We start from the raw sequence: 13761 nt of genomic DNA on the forward strand, positions 1-13761 counted from the left end.
CATGGCACTTAGGGTCATGGGTAGTGGTGGGCCTGGGAGTCCTGGGTTAATGGGCTCAACTGTAAGGGTCCTTTCCCTGTTTCTAACAAGGTAGGGAAAAGGAGAAAACCTGGCTGATCTTTTCACTGGCTCACCCTGGGTTTCTGGAATGGGCTGGATGATAAAGTGCTTATAACAGGCAGGCCAGGACTCAATAATACTGACCATGTTGTGTATGTTGTTGATAAGCTTGGATACTGAAAAGAACCATTTCCTTGCAGGAAGAACAAAAAAAAAGAGAGGTTTGGTGTGCACAACCAGTCTGTCTCACTCTTTTTTCTGTTCTGGGGGAGAGAGACAGCTCCACAGGTGCACAGGTACCACCTGTTGAAGCTTTCTCAGCTATTCCTTTTCTTCCCTGTCACCTCTGCAATAGCTTAGGTGGCTACTACTGCTGCATCCAGTGCATGAATCCAATCACAGGTAGACAAACCTTCACAAACCAACTGAGTAAAGTCCTCCATCCATACCTGCCTCCAGAGACCATATGCCTGTGTTTGGCATAGCTTCCATTACAGTTTCAGCTATTTGGTTAAATAATTTTAAAAGCTTTTCTATCAGTTAAATGATGGCAGTTTTACATACTATACATCTTGAGCCTGTTTCTCAAAGAGATTTTCCTACTTCACAACAGTGACTTTGAAAATAATCACTCTAAAGGAGTAAGGCAAGAGGGAAAAGGCAAAACATGGCATAATCTTCGACAGGCATGCACTTGCAAAGAGCTGCATCCATGGAGCAGTTACTGCCAAAGGGGCAATTACCATCTGGAATGGTAACCCTGCCCCACCACCTGCACGGATGTAGCTGAACAGACTATAAAGCTGCTTTCTTCTGGTACTGTTCATCCCCCCTCCCACGCAGGAAGTTGAGTAAGAGCATCCACATCAGAGCTGTCATTCACTGGAAGGAATGAAAAGCAACACACCTAATGAAGACAAGCCCACAGAATCTCTTAGGTGGGACTCTCCTGTAAATCTAGACCCCCACTGGTGTGAGCAGATTGTGTTTTACTTTTATATTCAACTTGTTTACAGCTATACTAGTCCTTAAAGTTATGTTCAAAACAATTGGACAGGCCAAACTGTCTGCAAGTGGTTGCACTTTTACCAAGGTATGAAGTAAAACGCTTTTCAGTGAAACATAAAGCAAAGCTTGTTTACTTTCACTTCAAATAAGGTGTCCAAAAGAACAAGACACCTTTCTTCCTGGGACTTTTGGACCAGTAAGCTGTAGAGTAAGAGTGGAAGAGAGGAAGGGGAGGAAAAGAGTTATTTTCTTCTCTTTTCTAAATTCTGAAATCTGAAAAATGCTAACTCTCTCCACTGCTCCTTTTAGGCTCATTACAAATGATAATTTCTTCAGTGAAAATAAAATTTATATTTTCAGATATTTTCTAACATTATTTTCGTTCAAAATACTGAAAACCAAAAGCAACTACAATCAGCTCTAGTGTCTAGTACATTCATTTCCCTTGGTGCAGGACCTTGAGTGGAAGAATCACATATAGAGAACTGACTATATTTCATTAACAGCTCATAAAACAGAAGGCATCCAAACATTGTGGGGCAGTATTGGAAGACACAACACTCAGAGTGACTAGAAAACCTGGCAAATGTAGACCTCTACATTCCCCATAGCACTTCTGCTATCTAGGTGAACAGATTTTAAAATTTAGCAGTTTAATTGGCAGCCTAACAGCTGATTAAAAATTTATACTAATCACAATAATATGCCTGCATAAATTCTACCCCGAAAAATAATACCAAACTCTGGGTTGCAAAGGCAGCAAAAATTAACCAAAACCCCCTAATCTGCAATCTGATGCACCTGATGGCAATCCAGGATAGGACTATGAAATGCCAAAGAATTTATGGTAGAATTAATTTTCCTGCAGCAAAACAGGAGTGTGCCATTGAACTTTCTTGGTGGGAATAAGCCTCCCAAATTGAACTTGGCTCCTTTTCAAAAATAGAAAGTTTTTAAAAAATACTGTCTTTAAAAGGAACTAAAAACTGTCCCCAAGAGCAACAATGAAATCAGCAAATTACACAGTACAAGAAATCAGTTGGTGTGATACACTACTCTCCTTTTAGAAACCAACATGAATTGCCCAATACTGAGGTAACTGCAGTTTGTCCCCTAGCAAATGCTTGTGAGGCTTCCCAAATCAGCAATTAGTGTCTGTCCCATTGTGCTTCTCTGTCTAATATCTAATGCAAATTATACAATTTATAGCTTTAGATTTAATGAGTGGTTGCCAAAGAACGCCCAAGGCAAGAGGAGCCTGCTGATTCAGGAATGCATGGCTCAATTGCCTCACCCTTGTGAAGCAAGTGACAAACTCATTCCATAGATTTCTCCACTGAGGAGGAAATACTTGCTCTTGCTGCACCATATCTATATGAACAGGTGCAGCCAGCCCACTGCTCCTCTCCTGGCATCCCTAAAAAGCAGAATGAAGCCAACTTCAGCCCAGAAGTCAAACAGCCAGAGTTAGAAGATTATGTCCAGGTGAAACATGTTGGTTTTTGTATGGGAGCACAGCCTATCACATCTACATCTGGCTGCACTTGACCCATGAAAACATTACCTCAGTGGAAGCCAAAGCTCAGACTGCTTAACTCTTATGCCAGGACAGGTAAACATCTGTGCTATGAGTCTTCCTTTGTGCTGGCCCTGCACAGGACATGTGTCTGTTAACATCCAGCAGGACCTCATGAAGATCCCTGGCTCAAACTGTCAGTAGTTGATGTTTTTCATTCTGAAGGACCATCAACATCGGGAAGTACTGGTCTGGGAAGGCTACTGGGTTACCTATCCCAGTCCCATTGCACTCAGAGAAGACAAAATGCACCTAACACCAACACCAGCAGATGCTAATCTATCCAGTCTGTTCCCAAAGCCTCTAGTACAGGAGATTCCTAACTATCCCGTTAGTTTGCCCCAGCACTGTAACAGCCTTGCTAGCAAAAATCTTACCCATACTTATTCCTTCTACCTTTGTTTAAACAGCACATTCACAGGCTTCTCAAGTGCTGACTAACCCTCAAAAAGCTCCTCTGAGGGAGCAGAGAGGTTTGGCTGGCATTTTAGAGTTTAAGAGAATAATCAGGGTTGTTGTCAAAGCTCCGAAACTCAACAATTCATAAGATATTAGAGTATTAGGAAGAAATTCTTCAATGTTCAGGGTCAGATTGGCCAGGGTTTTGAGTAACCTGGTCTAGTGGAAGGTGCTCCTGCAGGCAGCCCATGTTCTTGCCCACCCCATGGCATAGGGTTGGAAATAGATGATCTTCAAAGTCCCTGCCAACCCAAACCAGTCTATGATTACAGATCCTTTAAATCTCAGAGACTATGCCTTGCCCACAATGCTGCATGTAGATTAATTGCATTACATTAAACCAGAACTTAGCAGAGGATGGGGCTCATACTCTGTGTCCCTGCTACTTACCTGCATGGGTGTCTTGCCAACACACCAGTGCCTAGGTAAGGTAATGTGATAGAATAAACTCTCAGTTTTAAGTGAAGGAATTGAGTGAAGCTCAACTGTCCCACACAACCAAGATCTCAGAGGACCCTTAAAAAAATACAGTTCAGAAAAGATAAAGCTCTTCCTGAACGTTAACATCTTCCATTGCCTTCACAGTGTGTTTAGCATCACTTGCCAAAAAAGGACCTCATTCAGAATATTCATTTGTCAGCAGATGGGTGGTGGGTACATGTCTGCAAGACTGACGCTTTGCATCTCTGCAGGAAAGATTTCATTGCTGGCTGGCAGTCAATCAGAGACAGAGCAGACACCCACATAGCATCCTCAAGCTGATTAAGAAAGACCTGGGATATGAACACTCCCTCGTGTAGGAAACCCAATACCACATCTAAAGTTAACATCCTCAGTAACAGCTGAGTGCTCCCTTCCCTCCTTGGCATAGCAGACACCACAGAAGCTGGCAGCTGCACTGCAGCAAGGAAAAAGCTGCACTTATTCTGATCATGGAATAGGATTGTTAGGGTGGGCAGGTGCGTGAGACTGTGAAATATTATCTGTTCAAACATTTTCATAATTACACATAAGATACATTTTGCAATTGGTCAGTCTTCCTCATGATTTCACCAGGGACCAAGAGAGGAAATGAAACAAAATGTTTTAAAAATTGAAAAGTCCCAGTATGTTAAGTAACGCCCTGTCCCAGACAATGCACCAGCATGATCTGGAGGATGACCTACTTGATCTTCTAGTAGAATATAACCTGATAGAAAAACTTCTTCAAGAGTGTTCAGTACCATTCCTTCCCTGTCATGTATTACAAAGGCCTGTCACACAATGCCTCAGTTCTGTCCTCTCATGAACAGACTCCTCTGTCTCGCTCTACAGACTCTTAATGCAGTAGAAGAGAGAGCTATCAAAGGAAAAAAGTCATAATCACATCATCCAGCCATATTTCTGAAAGAATAACCATTTTAACACATCTGTCTCTATTTGAGCTCCCATTTAACATGCTGAGTGTTCACAATGTTCTATATTAAACACCAAGTCTTTATTCACAGGACAGTAAAAACACTAAAGCATTACTACATGCATAAGGTTTAAAACTTATGGAGTAGAGAAAGTGCTTTAAATCCTCACTGCACTTTCAGGCATTCTTGCTTCCCTGGAGATGAGAAATGAACACTGGAATTACTAAACCAAATGAGAAGACAATTAAGCTGACACCATGTTATCTCCATCTATTCAATTTGGCAGTGGGTTTCAAATCAAAGCAAAGGGAATATATATTGTCCCCCAACATATCCTAGCTTATGGAGTTCACAGTTCATCATGGAGTTTCTTTTTAACATCCACCAGTCAGTACTATATACCACCAACCACAATGGTTTGTAAACCTCTCAAACCTAGTTGTGAATGTGTCCTACCTCTTTCAGTTCAGCTATGATCTGAGTTGATATTTTATGGCAACTGCAGAGCTATTCAGTGAAACTCTAACTCTGACATGGTAGAGAAAAAGGGGAACATTTCTCCATTTATTCATGTTTTGTTTGCTCAGGTTTTGTTCCACCTTTGCTAGCCTGAGATTGATTTTACTCTTCACTTGTGGCTGTCTCTTGGCATTAACCATGTCCCTTTTTTCAAGGATTCCTTTCACTTCTAATGCATATTTTTAAATTCAGGAAAGCAGAACTGAAAACAGTCGTCGGGAAAAATAAAGTTTTTTATTTACACAACTGTATGTTCAGTGTCTTCAATGCTATTTTTGGCTACCACAATCTTTTTGTTTGATTCTGTTGGCATGTTCTCCTTTGACTACTGAGGCGGAGGGGGCAGAAGTTTCCAGTGAGCTGCCCAGTGTAATGCTGAGGTCTTTTATGAGTAGTGACTCAGTACAGAAGTTAACAATGCATGTCCATATTATTTTTTATAGGCCCAAGAGATTACTATAAAGTGGATCTATCATTATGCTGACTCTTCACTGTCTTTTGGTAATCCTGTCTGATACTGCTGTCTCCCTTTGTCTGGAAAAAACAAAACAATTTGAACTTATCTAAAAAATTTGGTATCCTGTGTTTATCCACCTTTTCCAGCATTAATAATAAAAGTCCTGAAATGCCACTTGTATGGGATGCTTGATTTGCCACATTGAAAGGAGTTTATCTTCTCCATGCCTTTGGTCTTTTTCAAGCACTTTCTGATGCTTCAGTTTACTTAAGACCTGCCCTCTAAGGACTGACTTTTCTTTTTTTTTTTTAATGTTATTTCAATGTGCTGACTTGTGTTCAGATATCCAATTTCTAGCTGACAGTCCCAAGAAATCTAATCAGAAGGCCTGGAGGCAACTACAGAAACATGGACAGTACCATTTGAGGGGTACACAATTTCTATTATTCAGATTATCAGTTAGCCTGACCTCAGTACCTGATAAGGTGATGGAACAGTTTATACTGAGTGTCATCATGCAGCACTTACAGGATTGCCAGGGTATCAGACCCAACCAGCAGGGGTTTAGGAGGGGTAGGTTATGTTTGACCAACCTGATCTCCTTTTATGACCAGGTGGATGCAGGAAAGGCTGTGGATGTTGTCCGTTTGGACTCCAGCAAGGCCTTTGGCACTGTCTCCCACAGCACACTCCTGGAAAAGCTGCAGCCCATGGCTGGGACAGGAGCACTCTTTGCTGGGTTAGGAACTGGCTGGATGGCCAGCCCAGAGGGTGGTGGTGAGCGGTGCTGCATCCAGCTGGGGACAGTCACCAGTGGTGTCCCTCAGGGCTCTGTGCTGTTCAATATTTTTACTGACCACGTGTATGAGGGGATTGAGTCTTTCATTGGTAAATTTGCAGACAACACTAAGCTAGGATCATGTGTCCATCTGTTGGAAGGTAGGAGGGCTCTGCAGAGAGACCTGGAACAGTTGGATGGATGGGCAGAGTCCAATAGGATGAAGTTTAATAAGTCCAAATGCCAAGTCTTGCATTTTGGCCACAATAACCCCCTGCAGCGTTATAGGCTGGGGATGGTGTGGCTGGACAGTGCCCAGGCAGAAATGGAACTGGAGGTACTGGTGACAGCAGCTGAACATGAGCCAGCAGTGTGCCCTGGTGGCCAAGAAGGCCAAGGGCATCCTGGCCTGTGTCAGGAATAGTGAGGCCAGAAGGAGAAGGTAGATCATCCTTCCCCTGTACTTGGCACTGGCGAGGCTGCACCTTGAATGCTGTGTCCAGTTCTGGGCCCTCCATTTAGGAAGGACATTGAGACGCTTCAGCATGCCCAGAGGAGGCAACGAGGCTGGTGAGGGGCTTGGAACACAAGCCCTGTGAGGAACGACTGAGGGAGCTGGGGGTGTTTAGCCTGGAGAAAAGGAGACTCGGAGGTGACCTTACCACTCTCTAAAAGTTCCTGAAAGGTGGTTATTATCAGGTGGGGGTTGGTCTCTTTCTCCAGGCAGCAACTGACAGAACCAGAGGACACTGTCTTAAGCTGCACCAAGGGAAATACAGGTTGGATATTAAGAAAAGGTTTTTTACAGAAAGAGTGATAAGTACGGGAATGGTTTGCCAGGGGAGGTGATGGAGTCACCATATAGCTGTATCAGCCCATGAATGCATTGGGATCTCTATTTCCAGCAAATATGCATTTATACATCAGAAAAACAAAATATCAGCACTTTCCAAGCACTACTGTAAACAGGGCTTCCCAGAGAGAAAAGCCAAGATGTTAATGGTACAGTGTATTGAATGACAATAACAAGTAAATGACCTTGTGTAGGAAGACTATCAAGCAACTGACCATAGAGGTTTAGTTCCACTCAGTCATAAACTATTCAAGAAATTCATACCATTGCAAGTCCCTCTCATCAACCTTTACACTTTCAGCCCCATCCACTCTAATTTCTGAAAGCCTTTTGGAAAATTCATGAGACAGACCCAATTACTGACGTCAAAAACACAAATGCACTCAAGCTTTCATGATTTTCTTTACTGATACACTCAGCAGGAACAGTTGCACAAAGCCAGCAGATAAGTGAAATGGGAGCCAATTTTAGACGGGATGTTAGTGGCTCTAGTGGTAAAGGAAAGCATGCTCCCAGGCAGTGTTACCATCAGCTGATTCCAAGCAACCTTGATAAAGCCTTAAGGTCCTGCTGGACTTTGCATGAGGAGAGATTCTAATCTAACCAGGTTTACCACATGTTGGCTAGATACTTATCTAAGAAAATGTAAGGGATGGTAATTTTCTTGTCCACACCAAAAAAACCTGCATCTTCAGCAGCAGAAGTGACATAAACACATTACACCAGTAATGGAGTAATATTGTATCAGCCAGACCCTGGTTTCCAACTCAGATGAAAGGTCCGATTTTTCAAGACTTCGTGACCTTTGATCTTGTGACAGCATGAGTAGAAACACTGTGAAAAGCCACTTACTGCAAAAAGTATTCCAGTTAAGTTTTACATTGATATTTTGAGCAATTTATCTTTCAATGCTCCTTCATTACTTTTTCTAGCACACAGATACTTGGGAAATTTGGATGTCAGCCAAGGAAATTTCTGCTCAAGAGGATCAGAATCACTTGAAACACAACCATGCTGGAATTTAAAACATCTAGTTTATTCAGTGAAGACTTCATCATGACAAGGAGAATCCCTGCTCCTCTTTTCCTAATTCTAGAGAGACAATAATCCTCAAGAATTAATCCATGTTCTGTTCAAAAAATCCAAACTGGAGATGTCTTAGGAATGTCCTATAACCACATGAGTGCAGTCATGGCTTATCTTTTACCCCATAAAATGCAGATTCAGTCGATGTTCAAGATCCACCCAAGCCCTTAACACAAAATTCATAGAAGATCTCACTTAAATAGACATAAACCGTTCCACTTTGTCAGCTTTATCAAGTAGAAAAACACTTTGAAATTATGCATGTAGATGTAAAACAAAAGTTTCCAACACTGGTATGTAATAAATGGATAAAAGGTCCAGCCTTGTTTCTTTTCAGATTCAGATAAGCAAAAGAGGGTTAAAGTGGGGTGCAGATTCCTCGTCTCTAGTCAAAAAAGCACATGAGAGTTAAAGAGTGCACCCAAAAATAACATCTGAACTTTACAGGCAGGCTTATTTTGAAAGCTCAGAGGCCATTAAGACTACTAGGATCCAAGATGAAGATTGCTTGTTGGTTCAAGGAGCTCTGACTGGCACACTGTGAGACAAAACAATAAAAATGTTTTCTGTATTATTCTCTGGGCTTTGTGCCTGTTGGCCTGCAGAGTCACTTGAACAGCCCCAAGCTGATGGATCTCAGGAGGCCAGTGGCAGCAGCTGGCCGACAGCCACTCCTGGCTGGGAGAGCAGGGACTGTGCCCATCATATCCACAGTTGCGCCCAGCTCCCTCCTACCTATGCTGGGACAGAGATCATTGCTCAAAATAATGAAAACCTGAAGGGGGAGAAGAGAGGAAGGGAATGGAGAGCCTGTTCATATTTTCTGATAATAAAATTGCTAACTTTCAACAGTCTTAACCTGGAAAATCCTTTTGTAAACAGCAAGACATGGTACAAGACAGAAGATTCCAGGCTCCTTTTGGGGCTTCCCACTTTCTTTTCCTGCCACCTCTCTCAGGACAGGATTAGTCCTTTAGAAGCAGCTGTCTAGTTTAAATTTCAAAGCCAGGGCTTGTTATCATAACACCAACATGCTGATGTCTCTTTGTTATCCTCCTCCTAGATGAATGAATGAGCTTTTATGAGAAAGATGGCAGGTGACATTTCCCTGGGGCAAACGTCCCAGTGTGCTTCCAGTTTCACAGAGCAGGAGTGAGGCCTACCAAGTGCTGGCAGCTGGGTATAGAGACTACCACATTCAACACTGCTGCGAGCTGAGGCACTTTGGACAAACTGCTTACAGCCACAGAGAATATCAATTCCATTCCAACTCCTTCCTTCCACAGAGGTGTAGTTTTCAGACAGAAATTAAAATCCAGTGAGTGAACATACACCACACATTTTGTGTGAGGTAATAAGACATCTATCTGCATGTGTTCTTGGTGGAAAGAGAGCATACAATCTGCACCCAAAAACTGGTGTGGTTATTTACAGTAGCTGACATCTGCCCTCTAACTAAATATACCTTACTTATATGTCCCTACATAAAGAAGTGAGTGCCAGGTGGGTGATTAAGAGGCTTAAAGTGAAAAGAAAAATCTGACTTTAATTTAATAGGAGCTTCAAATAAAAATAAGAGGTGTCTGAAGTTGACCTGTGTGATTATTCTTCTCTCCCCTCTGACCAAAACAGCTCTGAAAAGTAGGCCACAGCGAAAAGAGGCTACAGTTTCAAAAGGTGAATGCCTTAAGCTATGTATATACAGCTATTTTCATGCACTTTTAACTGGGTGGCCTGATTTTGAGAAGCTCCAAGTATGCACTACTCCAACAATGTACATGCTCCATAACGTCTAAAAACCCAGACCTGACTACCTATCTGCTTTGGTGCTGAATTGTAGATGCAGTTTTCTATTCAACAACAGGTCCACACATTCTGTTAGAGCAATACCTCCACAGCTTGCTTGGCACAGAGACTTGCTATATGGGAATAGTGTTTGTATACCTGGAGAAGAGTTTCTGCCCAAACATGTGGCATCTTGACATGCAGATGAATGTCAGAATGCACAGGGGTGACACTCCATGGCCAAAATCATGCAGCAAGCAGAAAACCCCAGGCCCCAAATCAAATGCCTTACTCATTTCACCATACTGAGCTTGCCTCCTAGTAACCAAAGATACATGAAGCTGTGAGAGGAGTATTTCTAAGACAAACAGAATCTGATAAAAAGAAATCCAGGGGATAGAGAAAGGTGCTGTGATCTGTTCTGTAATATCCCCCAAAAAGAGAAAGAAGCACAGACAGCAGCAGCTGCATCTTATATAATAGTAAACAATCAAATGTAAATAATTTTGGTTACGTGCCAGGATGAAAATATCAAAGCTAAAGGGGTGCATACTGTTTAGAGTATCCTGAGGAAATAGCTCCCATGCTTCAAAGACAACTGCTAGGAAGAGAGAAATTAAGGAGTTGCAGCTCAGCTCATGCAGGAGTTGTTTTTTTTCTAGGAGAGCCTCACAAAGACTATTGTCTGTACAAATTTGAGATTTCTAACTAAATTTAAGAACAACAAAATTTGAAAACAATGGAAGAAAAAGCCAGGAGCAAGTGGTTAAAGAAATTAACTTCAGGGTCTGGAAGTTCAAACGTTATCAGAGAAACCAGTAAGTCACTTGAGACAGAGAAGGAAGCTGAGCAGGAGATGGGAACACTAACTAGATAGCACACTGAGTGAATAGCATGTTCACTTCACTTTTCATTTAAGTTTCTTCAATTTGGATTATTACTTGTAAGATATGTAGGGAATTTCAAAAGCTTTCAATCTTTAAAAAAAAATACAATCTGAAAATCTTAGTGCCCAGTCACAGTGATCATCCATTACCATCTTAAGCATAATTTTAAGTTTCAGATTTTGAATTTCAAACCTGAAGGATCACAACTTTTCAAGACAGAATCAGAAAATGTCACTGTTTTCATTAGCTTACAGTTTAAAAAAGCTGACACAGTTCCAACCATACAATACCCTGTCAAAAATGAAATTTTTACTAAATAATGCTCCTAATCTTTCACCAAACATCACTGAAACTGATCAAGAGCACTTTTATGTACGAAGCAGTTCTTCAGATAAAGTAAACAAAGCAACACAACTGCTGAGAGAACAACTGTGACACCAAAAAAGTCTATTCAGTGATTCATTTCAACATGCAGCTATAGAGGACACCAGCTGGAATACAACCTTTATTTTTTCAAATCTTTTTTAAAAAATATTTAGAAGCATAGGTTGCAGAATAACTAGCTCTTTTAGAGCTTGCACTCAAAATAACAGAGACCAGGAAAAAGAGGAAGCAACAGCTCCAGACAGACTACTGATTTCCAAAACAGAATCCATTAAAATCAATGTTAAAATATCTCTTAAAAGCTCTTTTTTTCCCTCAGAAGAGAGTGCTACTTCCTTCCAAGGGAGGTATCACTGTCTATGCTGAATAAAGCCACAATCCCTGAAAATGACCTCAGCACTGCTAGGAGCATGCTAGCACACCAGGCTCAAGGTGCATTCTGGAGCAGGTTGCTCAGAGAAGTTATGCAGTCCCCATCTGTGGAACAACACAAAAACCCAACTGGACATGGACCTGAGGAACCTGCTTTAGAGATTCTGCTTTGAGCAGGGAGTTGACTGGATATTCTCAAGAAGCCTTTTCCAACTTCAGTGATTGGGCAAGTCTGTGAACCTTTTATTTCCAAAAGGAGTGAGGGGTTACTGTGTCAGACTAAGACATGGAAAGCCCTGGTTCGAGTCCATGCCTTCCCTCAGACCACTGGTACAACTCTGGCCGAGTTACCGCCTCTCCTCCGCCTCAGTTCCTTTAGCAGCCACAGACTGGTAGCAGAGACAAGGAGTGTCTCAGCCACAAAGTGTCTCAGCAACCATTCTCAGGAGGCTGGATCAAAGTACTTATCACTCAGACACTTGACTCCATAAAGAGCAAGATACAGGACTTTCAGAAAGCCTAACAGTGTCCACGCGCTCAAGTGTAGACACTTCAAATAGGGATTCCCTTTTCAGGAAGCATGGAGAGTTCTCTGTTAAAAGGACAGTAACTTGGACATCTAAAAAATAATCAGAGTTAAAATCAAACTGTTTATAGACCATGGGGCCCTACTGCTGCAGAATGCAGTCACTTCAACAAGAGCACGTGGTCACTCTCTCTTTAACCTAACTGGTGCAAATCTTTAGTTATACAGTTGTCATAAGGTCTACAGGGTTAAAATAAAGTGTAAACTGAGGATCACAAATAAAGACTATACTTCATTTATAGTTACTTAAAAACATAATTGAAATAGAGGCAATAATCATTGAAATTCAAAACTGATCTGTAAATAAAACCAAAATTTTCTTTTGAAAGACTTTGAATAGCGGAAGGCTTCTCCTTACAGATAAACTCAGCCCTCCCGAGTTAACAACACTCCTTCAGACGACACAATCCCTTGCACTGAACTTAACCCATCACATTAATTTTGTATCCTGTGATAAAAAAAGCCTCTCTAGTTACAGCTAAAGACTAGGATATTATTTTCTTTGTAGTTACTTCCATAATGAAATTCCAGAACAATAAAGATGTGGCTCCTAAGAGTTCATGCTATTCACAGATGTATTACTTCTTGTTTGGGTTTTCTAAGTGCTCATGGCCTTGGGATATGAGATGGTAGCTGCAACAGAGAAAACACAACTTAGCAGGTGAAAACAAGGAAGGGGCGAAAACCCACAGCACTGCCTAGAGTGGTATAACTTTTACTGCAGATCATCATGTGCAGGAATACAGAGGCTGATCTACTTGGGCCAGAACAAGAAGTTAGACAATTATTCATCTCTCATGAGATTTCCCTTGCTAAATACAGAGTTGGTTCAAGGTCTTGGTCATGATATTTCTGATTATGAGACAGAAATAAGACTGGGGAGGAAAGTGCTGGGGGGAGGGGTCAGAGGGTCAGGGGAAAAATGGTTACTAAACCATTTTAGTAGTTTAAAATGCAGCAGCCAGTGACAATAGCTTACTCCATTCCTTACTTCATTCCTCAACTTTATTAACAGCTTCTTTTTGAATTGTCAGTCTTACCTGAATACAAATTTCCTTCTTCCCCCTTAAGGACTTATTTCTTTCTCTCATCAGTTTGACCAAAGCAGGCTGAAATATGCGGAAGACAAACTATGTGCAAAAACTGCTCTCCCAAACATATTGTTCTCATAGGGATAACAATAGTACTGATAGCAATTTAAAAGAAAAAAGAACAAAACCAAACTCTACTGAATCTCTCTGCTGTTACAACAAAATCCCAATCACTCCCTCAGAGCACAAGTTTCTCTCAGCACCTTTCTCCCACTCACAAACAGCAAAAGCCCCTCCAAAACAAAATCATTCTAAACTAATTGAGGATTTTCTCCCTAAGAGATTCCAAAAGACAAGAGGGAATGTGAATTATTAATCTTATTTCTACAGAGGAATGGTATGAGTGGGGCCAGGCAGGTTATATACAAATAATACATCCATAAACCCACAACTATAAAAATACAAATTGCTGAGCTTCTTACCTGCCCACCAAGACAGTGATAATACAATCTCAATGGTATTT

The 13761-nt window shown here is 41.4% G+C and overlaps 1 protein-coding gene across 4 annotated transcripts in view; it reads right to left on the minus strand.

Moving 5' to 3' along the window:
• The window catches only part of ITPK1 (inositol-tetrakisphosphate 1-kinase), a 139007-nt gene that overhangs the window by 48388 nt on the left and 76858 nt on the right, over nt 1-13761 (minus strand). The gene's annotated exons all lie outside the window — the stretch shown is intronic.

Source organism: Lonchura striata, chromosome 5, assembly GCF_050655825.1.
Source record: "Lonchura striata isolate lonStrDom1 chromosome 5, ASM5065582v1, whole genome shotgun sequence".
Classification (NCBI taxonomy): Eukaryota; Metazoa; Chordata; class Aves; order Passeriformes; family Estrildidae; genus Lonchura; species Lonchura striata.